Below are 7898 nucleotides of genomic sequence, written 5' to 3'. Positions count from 1 at the left end.
TTATATTTATTTTTAGGTGCAGTTGTTGATAGTTGTGAGTTTGTTGTTAATTTACTGTTCATAGTTTTTTGTGTTATTTATCTTAGCTAAATCCCTTTAACATTTCATATAATAAGGGTTTGATGATGATGAACTCCTTTAACTTGCCCTTATTGAGGAAGCACTTTATCTCCCCTTCGATTCTAAATGATAACTTTGCTGGATACAGTAGTGTTGTTTGTAGGTCCTTGCCCTTCATCACTTCAAATACTTCTTTCCACATCTTTGTTAAAGGAATCTTAAAGGCAGCAAGGGAGAAATAGGAGTAACATACAAAAGAGTTCTGATAAGGCTAGCAGCTGACTTCTCAACAGAAACACTATAAGCCAGAAGAAAATTGCAAGAAATATTACAAGTAATGAAGAGCAGTGGCCTGCAATGAAGACTATTCTACCCAGCCAGTGTCTCATTTAAAATGGAAGGCAAAATAATTAATTTCTCAGAGAAAAGAAGGCTAAAAGCATACACCTCCAGGAAATCAGAATTGTAAGACATGCTAAAGGAACTGCTTTAAGAAGATGAAGAAAATGAGTGATAGGTAGATGACACAGATACAAAGGGGGAAATGACAATGAATAAATACCTACCAATAATAACCTCAAATGTTAATGAATTAAAATCTCCTATCAAAAGTCAGAGGGTAACTGAATGGATAAGAAAACATGACCTACACATGTTGTTTACAAGATACCCACCTTGGAAAAGAAGACCTACACAGACTGAAAGTGAAGGTTTAGAAAAATATTCTAAGCAAATGGACAAAAAAATCTGGAGTAGCAATATTTATATGAGGCAAAATGGACTTTAAAACAAATTCCATAAAAAGACACAGAAGGACAGTGTATAATCCTCAACAGAAAAATCCATAAGGAAGATTTAAACATTGTAAACATATATGTATGCAACATAGATGCACCCACATATATAAGAAAACTATTGGAGGACTTCAAAAAAGATATAGACAAAAACAAAATTATACTACAGGATTTTAACACCCCACTGTAAACAATGGATAGATCTTCCTTACAAGGAATCAACAAAGGACCCAGTGAAACTCAGCTTTGGGTATAAGTGCCATATGTACCATGCTCTTGGCCTCTCTTCTCTTCTTCACAGACTGAAACCACCATGGCCCAAGCTGATATTGCACTGATTGGATTGCCTGTCACAGGCCAGAACTTAATTTTGAACATGAAAGACCACAGCTTTGTGGTTTCAATAGGACAGTCTCCAAAGTTGATGATATCTTGGCTAATGAGGCAAAGGGAACCAAAACTGTTCATGCTCACTTCTTAGAGGAGATGGTCTCCAAGCTGAAGGCTTAATGGATCATACTGCTTGTGAAGGCTGGTCAAGCTGTTGATGATTTCATTAAAAAATTAGTAGCATTGTTGGACATGGGTGACATCATCATCGATGGAGGAAACTCTGAGTACAGGAATACCATTAGATAATGTTGAGACATCAAGCCCAAGGGAATCTTGTTTGTGGGGAGCAGTATTAGTGGTGGGGAAGAAGTGGCCCAGTATGACCGTTCACTATACTTGGAGTGAACAAAGAAGCCTGGACCCACATCAAGATGATCTAAGGTATTGCTGGAAAAGTAGGAAATGGAAAGCCCTTCTGTGACTGGGAGGGAGAGGAGGGAGCAGGACATTTTATGAAGATGGTGCACAATGTGATTGAGAGTGGGGCCATACAGCTGATCTATGAGGCTTACCATGAGATGTAGGATGTCCTGGGCATGGAGCATGATGAGATGGCACAGACATTTGAGGACTGGAATAAGACAGAGCTATACTCACTACTGATTGAAAGCACAACCAATATCCTCAAGTTCCCAGACAAAAATATCATTTCTCTGATTCACAAGATCAGAGACAGTGTAAGGCAGAAGGATATAGAGAAGTGTACTCCATCTCAGCCTTGGAGTATGGCGTGCTCATCACCCTCATTGGAGAAGCAATCTTCACCCAATGTTTGTCATCTCTGAAGGGCAAAATAATTCAAGCTAGCAAAAAGTAGAAGGAACCTCAAAGGATCCACTTTAAAGACAATAAAAAATCATTCCTGGAGGACATTGGAAAGACCCTCTATGCATCCAAGATCATCTCTTATGCTCAAGGCTTTATGCACCTGAAACAGGCAGCCACTGAACTAGGCTGGATCTTCAACTACAATGGAATTGCCTTGATGTGGAGGAGGTCTGCATCATCAGAAGTGTATTTCTAGGAAAGATAAAAGATGCATTTAATTGAAACCCAGAATTTCAAAACCTACTACTAGATAACTTCTTTTTAAAATAATGTTTTTAAAGATTTTGTTTATTTATTTTTAAAGAGGGAAAGGGAAGACAGAGAGGAACATCCATGTGCTGTTGCCTCTCATGTGCCCTCTACTGAGGACCTGGCTTCCAACCCAGACATGTGCCCTGACTGGGAATCAAACTGGTGCCCCTTTAGTTCACAGGCCAGCACTCAATCCACTGAGCCACACAATCCAGGGCCTAGATGACTTCATTAAATCATCTATCAAAGACTACCAGGACTCCTGGCAGTGGGAAGTCAGTGTGGCATCCAGGTGGACATTTCTATGCTCTGCTTCACCATGGCTCTTTTCTTTTATGACAGCTACAGACATGACATTATGCCAGCAAACCTGATACAAATTCAGTGAGATTACTTTGGGGATTATGCCTATGAACTCTTAGCCAAACCAGAAAAGTTTATCCACATTAACTGGACAGGCCGTGGGGGAAGTGTGGCATTTTCTTCGTTCAATGCCTAATTAGACATCGGTCACCCACTATGATTCCATGGACAGAGACATTCCATTTGCCACACAAGTGTTTACATGGCCCTTTGCCCTACCTTCTGTGCAGATCTTTTAAAATAGTGGTGTAAGAGAATCATAAAAGTCACCCTGAGATAACTTGGAAAGCAGTTCTGTGAGAACCGTCATGCCCTCTCCCCTTGCCTCCAGGGGATTATAAGAGATTGTCACATGCTCCCTAGGAGAAGCCAGCTACTTGAAGAAGTCACTGTCTACATGTATGTATAGATCAGGGAGGCCCCCTGAGTTGCCTTCATAGACCACAGAGAAGAGAAGGATTCTTGTGGTATCTGTTCAGACTGGATTCTTTGTATCATGCAGCCAAATTCCCATTTTCCTCTATTTAATAAAAGCTACATTATATATTTAAAAAGAATCAGCAAGGATATTGTGGCACTGAACAATGCACTAGATCAAATGGACTTATATGATATATACAGAAACATTCACCCCAAAGAAGTAAACAATACATTGTTTTCAAATACATATGGAACATTGTCAAAGATAAACCACATAATAGAACACAAAACAAGCCTCAACAAATCCAAGAAAATTGAAATATTATCAAACATTTTCTCATGATCTAAGAACTTGGATCTAGAAACCAACTTCAAAGGAAAAAACTCAAAAGCACTCAAATTGATTAAAATTAAATAGCATATTATTAAACAATAAATGGGTTAATAATGATATCAAGGAAGAAATCAAAAAGTTTCTGGAAACAAATAAAAATGAACATAGAGCAACCCAAAACCTATGAGACATAGAACAACCCAAAGCCTATGAAGGCAGTCCTGAGAGGGAAGTACATAGCAATACAAGCCTACCTAAAACAGATAGAAATATTTCAAATAAAGAACCTAACCTTACATCTACAAGAACTGGAGGAACAACAACAAACAAAGCCGAGAGTGAGTAGAAGGAAGGAAATAACTAAGGTCAGAGAACAATGAAATGACATAGGGACTAAGAGAGCAACCCCAATATTCAATAAAGTGAGGGGCTTGTTCTTTGAAAAGATAAGCAGAATCAATAAGCCATTAACCATATGCATCAAGAAAAAAACAGAGAATGAAAATAAATAATATCCAAAATGAAAGAGTAGAATTTACAGCTGATACCACAGAAATACAAAGGATTGTAAGAAATTGCTGTAAAGATCAATGTGCCAAGAAATTTGAATACCTGGGTAAAATGGACAAATTTCTAGAAACGTAATCTTCCAAAATGGGATTAAAAAGAAGCAGAAAGCTTGAGCAGACTAATAACAGATAGTGAAATTGAAGCAGTAATCAAAAAACTTCCAGCATACAAAAGCCCTGGAACTGACACTTTCACAAGAAAAATTAACGAAATATTTAAGGAAGAGCTAACCGTTTTCCTTCTCAAACTATTCCAAAAAATCCAAGAAGAGGGATGACTCCCATGCTATTTTTAGGATGCCAATATCATCCTAATACCAAAAGAAGATAAAGAACAATAAAAAAAAAAACCTAAAGGCCAATGTTGCTGATGAACATAGATGATAAAATCTTCAACAAAATATTGGCAAAGTGCATCCAACAACACATTAAAAAGATCACATACCATGATCAAGTGAGATTCATCTCAGGGATGCTAGGATAGTACAACATTCGCTAATCAATAAACATAGTATATCACATAAACAAAAAGAATGACAAAATCACATGGTTATATTAATAGGCATTGAAAAAGTAGTTGATAAAGTACAGCACCCATTTATGATTAAAAAAACACTCAGCAAAGGGAAAGTAGAGGGAGCATAACTCAATAAAGGTCATATATGAGCAATCTACAGCCAACATCATGCTCAATGGGCAAAAACTAAAAGATTTCCCCCTAACCTAAGATCAGGAACAAGCAACAGTGTCTACTTTCACCACTTCCATTCAACACAGCATAAGAAGTTCTAACCATGGGAATCAGATAAGAAAAAGAAAAAAAGGCATCTAAATTGAAAAAGAGGAAACAAAACTGTCATTTTCAGATAACATGATAGTGTACATAGAAAACACTAATGACTCCATCAGAAAATTATTCGACCTAAAAAGTGAATTTGGAAAAACAGCAGGATACGTAGTCAGTATTCAGAAATCAAAGGCATTTTTGTACACCAACAATGAAGTATCAGAATCAGAATTTAGGGGGGAAAAACCCACTTGATATAGCAAGAAAAAAAGTAAAGTACCTACAAATAAATCTAACCAAGGAGATAAAATACCTGTACTCAGAAAACTACACAACAGTGAAGAAATAAATTAAGGAAGACACAAACAAATGCAAGCATACACCATGTTCATGGATTGGAAGATTTAACATCATCAAAATGTCCACACTACCATAGCAATTTATAGATTCAACACAATCCTTATTAAAGTACCAGCAGCATATTTCACAGACATAGAATAAACATTTCAAAAATTTATATGAAACCGTAGATAACCATGAATAGCTGCAACAATTTTGAGAAAGAAGGACAAATTAGGAGGGATCACAATACTTGCAATCAAACTGTATTACAAGACCACGGCAATCAAAACAGTTTGGTATTGGCAAAAGAACAGATACATAGATCAATAGAAAAGAATAGAGAGCCCCAAAATAAACCCATGTCTCTATGGTCAATTAATATTTGACAAAGAGGGTAGTTGCATAAAATGGAGTAAAAATAGCCTCTTCAACAAATGGCTCTGGAAGATCTAGACAGGTACATGCAAAATAATTAAGCTTGGCCATCAATTCACACCATACACAAAAATAAACTCAAGATCAATAAAAGACTTAAATATAAGTCATAACACAAAAAAAAGTTTTAGAGGAGAACATAGGCAGGAAAATTTTAGATATCCCACAAAGCAATATTTTCACCTAATGGCCCCTAGAGAAAGGGACATAAAGGAAATAATAAACAAATGGGACTACATCACATTAAAAAATCTTCTGCATAAAAACAGGCAGATAGACCAATGGAACAGAATGAAGAGCCACAAAATCAACCCAACTCTCTACAACCAATTAATATTTGACAAAGGGGGCAGTAACATAAAATGGAGTAAAGATAGCCTCTTCAACAAATGGTGTTGGGAGAACTGGACAGCTATATGCAAAAAAATGAAACTTGAGCACCAACTTACACCATATACAAAAATAAATTCAAGATGGATAAAAGACTTAAATATAATCTGTGACACCATTAAAGTCCTAGAGGAGAATATCGACAAGAAAATCTCAGATATTTCACGGAGCAACTTCTTTACTGATATGTCCCCTAGAGTAAGGAATATAAAGGAAAGAATAAACAAATGGGATCTCATCAAAATAAAAAGCTTCTGTGTGGCTAAAGAAAACAGTATTAAATTAGCAAGACAACCAACTGTATGGGAAAACATATTTGCCAATGATACCTCAGACAAAGATTTAATCTCCAAAATATACAAAGAACTTACACGACTCCACTCTAAGAAGACACCCAACCCAATTAAAGAATGGGAAAAGGACTTGAACAGACACTTCTCCAAGGAGGACATACAGAACATCTAGAGGCACATGAAGAGATGCTCAATATCGTTAGCTATCAGAGAGATGCAAATTAAAACCACAATGAGATACCACTTTGGTCAGGATGGCTATCATAAACAAAGCAACAAACAACAAATGTTGGAGAGGTTGTGGGGAAAAGGGGTCCTTAGTTCACTGTTGGTGGGATTGCAGACTAGTACAACCATTATGGAAAACACTATGGAATTTTCTCAGAAAAAGAAAAATCGACCTGCCTTTTGACCCAGCAATTCCACTGCTAGGATTATATCCCAAGAATCCTAAAACATCAATTTCAAAGAACCTATGCACTACAATGTTCATAGCAGCACAATTTACAATAGCCAAGAGTTGGAAGCAACCTAGGTGCCCATCAGTAAATGAATGGATCAAACAATTATGGTACATATATACCATGGAATTCTATGCAGCAGAGAGAAAGAAGGAGCTCCTACCCTTTGCAACAACATGGATGGAACTGGAAAGCATTATGCTGAGTGAAATAGGCCAGGTGTTGAAAGACAAATACCATATGATCTCACCTTTAACAGGAAGCTAAACAACAAAACAAACAAGCAAGCAGAAAAAAAAAAGACAGTGAAATAGAGAAGAAGGGGACAGTGACCAGAGGGGAGAGGTAAGGGAAGTTAAGGGGAAAAGGGGGGAGGGATTTGGAGGAACAAATAGGAAGGACACATGGACGAGAACTAAGGGGTGTGGAAATGGGAGGGAGGTGGGGAGCAAGGGGCAGGGGAGGCTGGGATGGGAGAAATAGACAAAGAACTGTACTTGAAAAATAATTAAATAAAATTAAAAAATAAATTGAGATTTAGTGGCAGAAAAAAATCTTCTGCATGTAAATTGTGCTGCAACAAACAATAATAATAAAAAAATGTGTAAACCAAAAAAACAAAAAGTTTCTGCCTGGCTAAAGAAATCATTAGTGAAATGAAAAAGGAACCAACCACACCAACCACATGGGAAAATATATTTGCCAATAATTTCTTAGACTGGTGTTTGATTTCCAAAATATATAAATAACTCACATGACTCAAAACCTGGAAGTGAAACAATCCAATTAAAAATTTGGATAGGAACCTGAAAAGACACTTCTTCAAGGACGACATACAGAGGGCCCAGAGACATTTGAAAGGATGCTCAGCATCACTAGCCATCAGAGAGATGAAAATAAAACCACAGTGAGATATTACTTCACACCAGTCAGAATAGCCATTATAAACAAATCAACAAACAACAAGTGTGGGCAAGCTTGTAAAGAGAATACTAGTGCACTGTTTGTGGGAACGAAGACTGGTGCAGCCACTGTGGAAAATAGTATGGAATTTCCTCAGGACACTAAAAATGGAATTGCCTTTTGATTCAGCAATTTCTAGTCACTGCTGGGGCTACACCCCAAGAATCCTGAAACACCAATTCAAGAGACCTATGCACTCCAGTGTTCATAAGCA

General features: G+C 37.1%; 1 pseudogene; it reads left to right on the top strand.

Annotated features, from left to right (window-relative positions):
- The first annotated feature begins 1167 nt into the window (after window positions 1-1167).
- LOC119053322 (6-phosphogluconate dehydrogenase, decarboxylating-like) lies at window positions 1168-2826 on the top strand (annotated as a pseudogene).
- Window positions 2827-7898: the final 5072 nt, after the last annotated feature.

This window comes from Artibeus jamaicensis, unplaced genomic scaffold (assembly GCF_021234435.1).
Source record: "Artibeus jamaicensis isolate MK-2021 breed Jamaican fruit bat unplaced genomic scaffold, CSHL_Jam_final contig_135, whole genome shotgun sequence".
NCBI classification, from domain to species: Eukaryota; Metazoa; Chordata; class Mammalia; order Chiroptera; family Phyllostomidae; genus Artibeus; species Artibeus jamaicensis.
The sequence above is the reverse complement of the archived record's forward strand: the minus strand, read 5'-3'. Positions and strand labels throughout refer to the sequence as shown.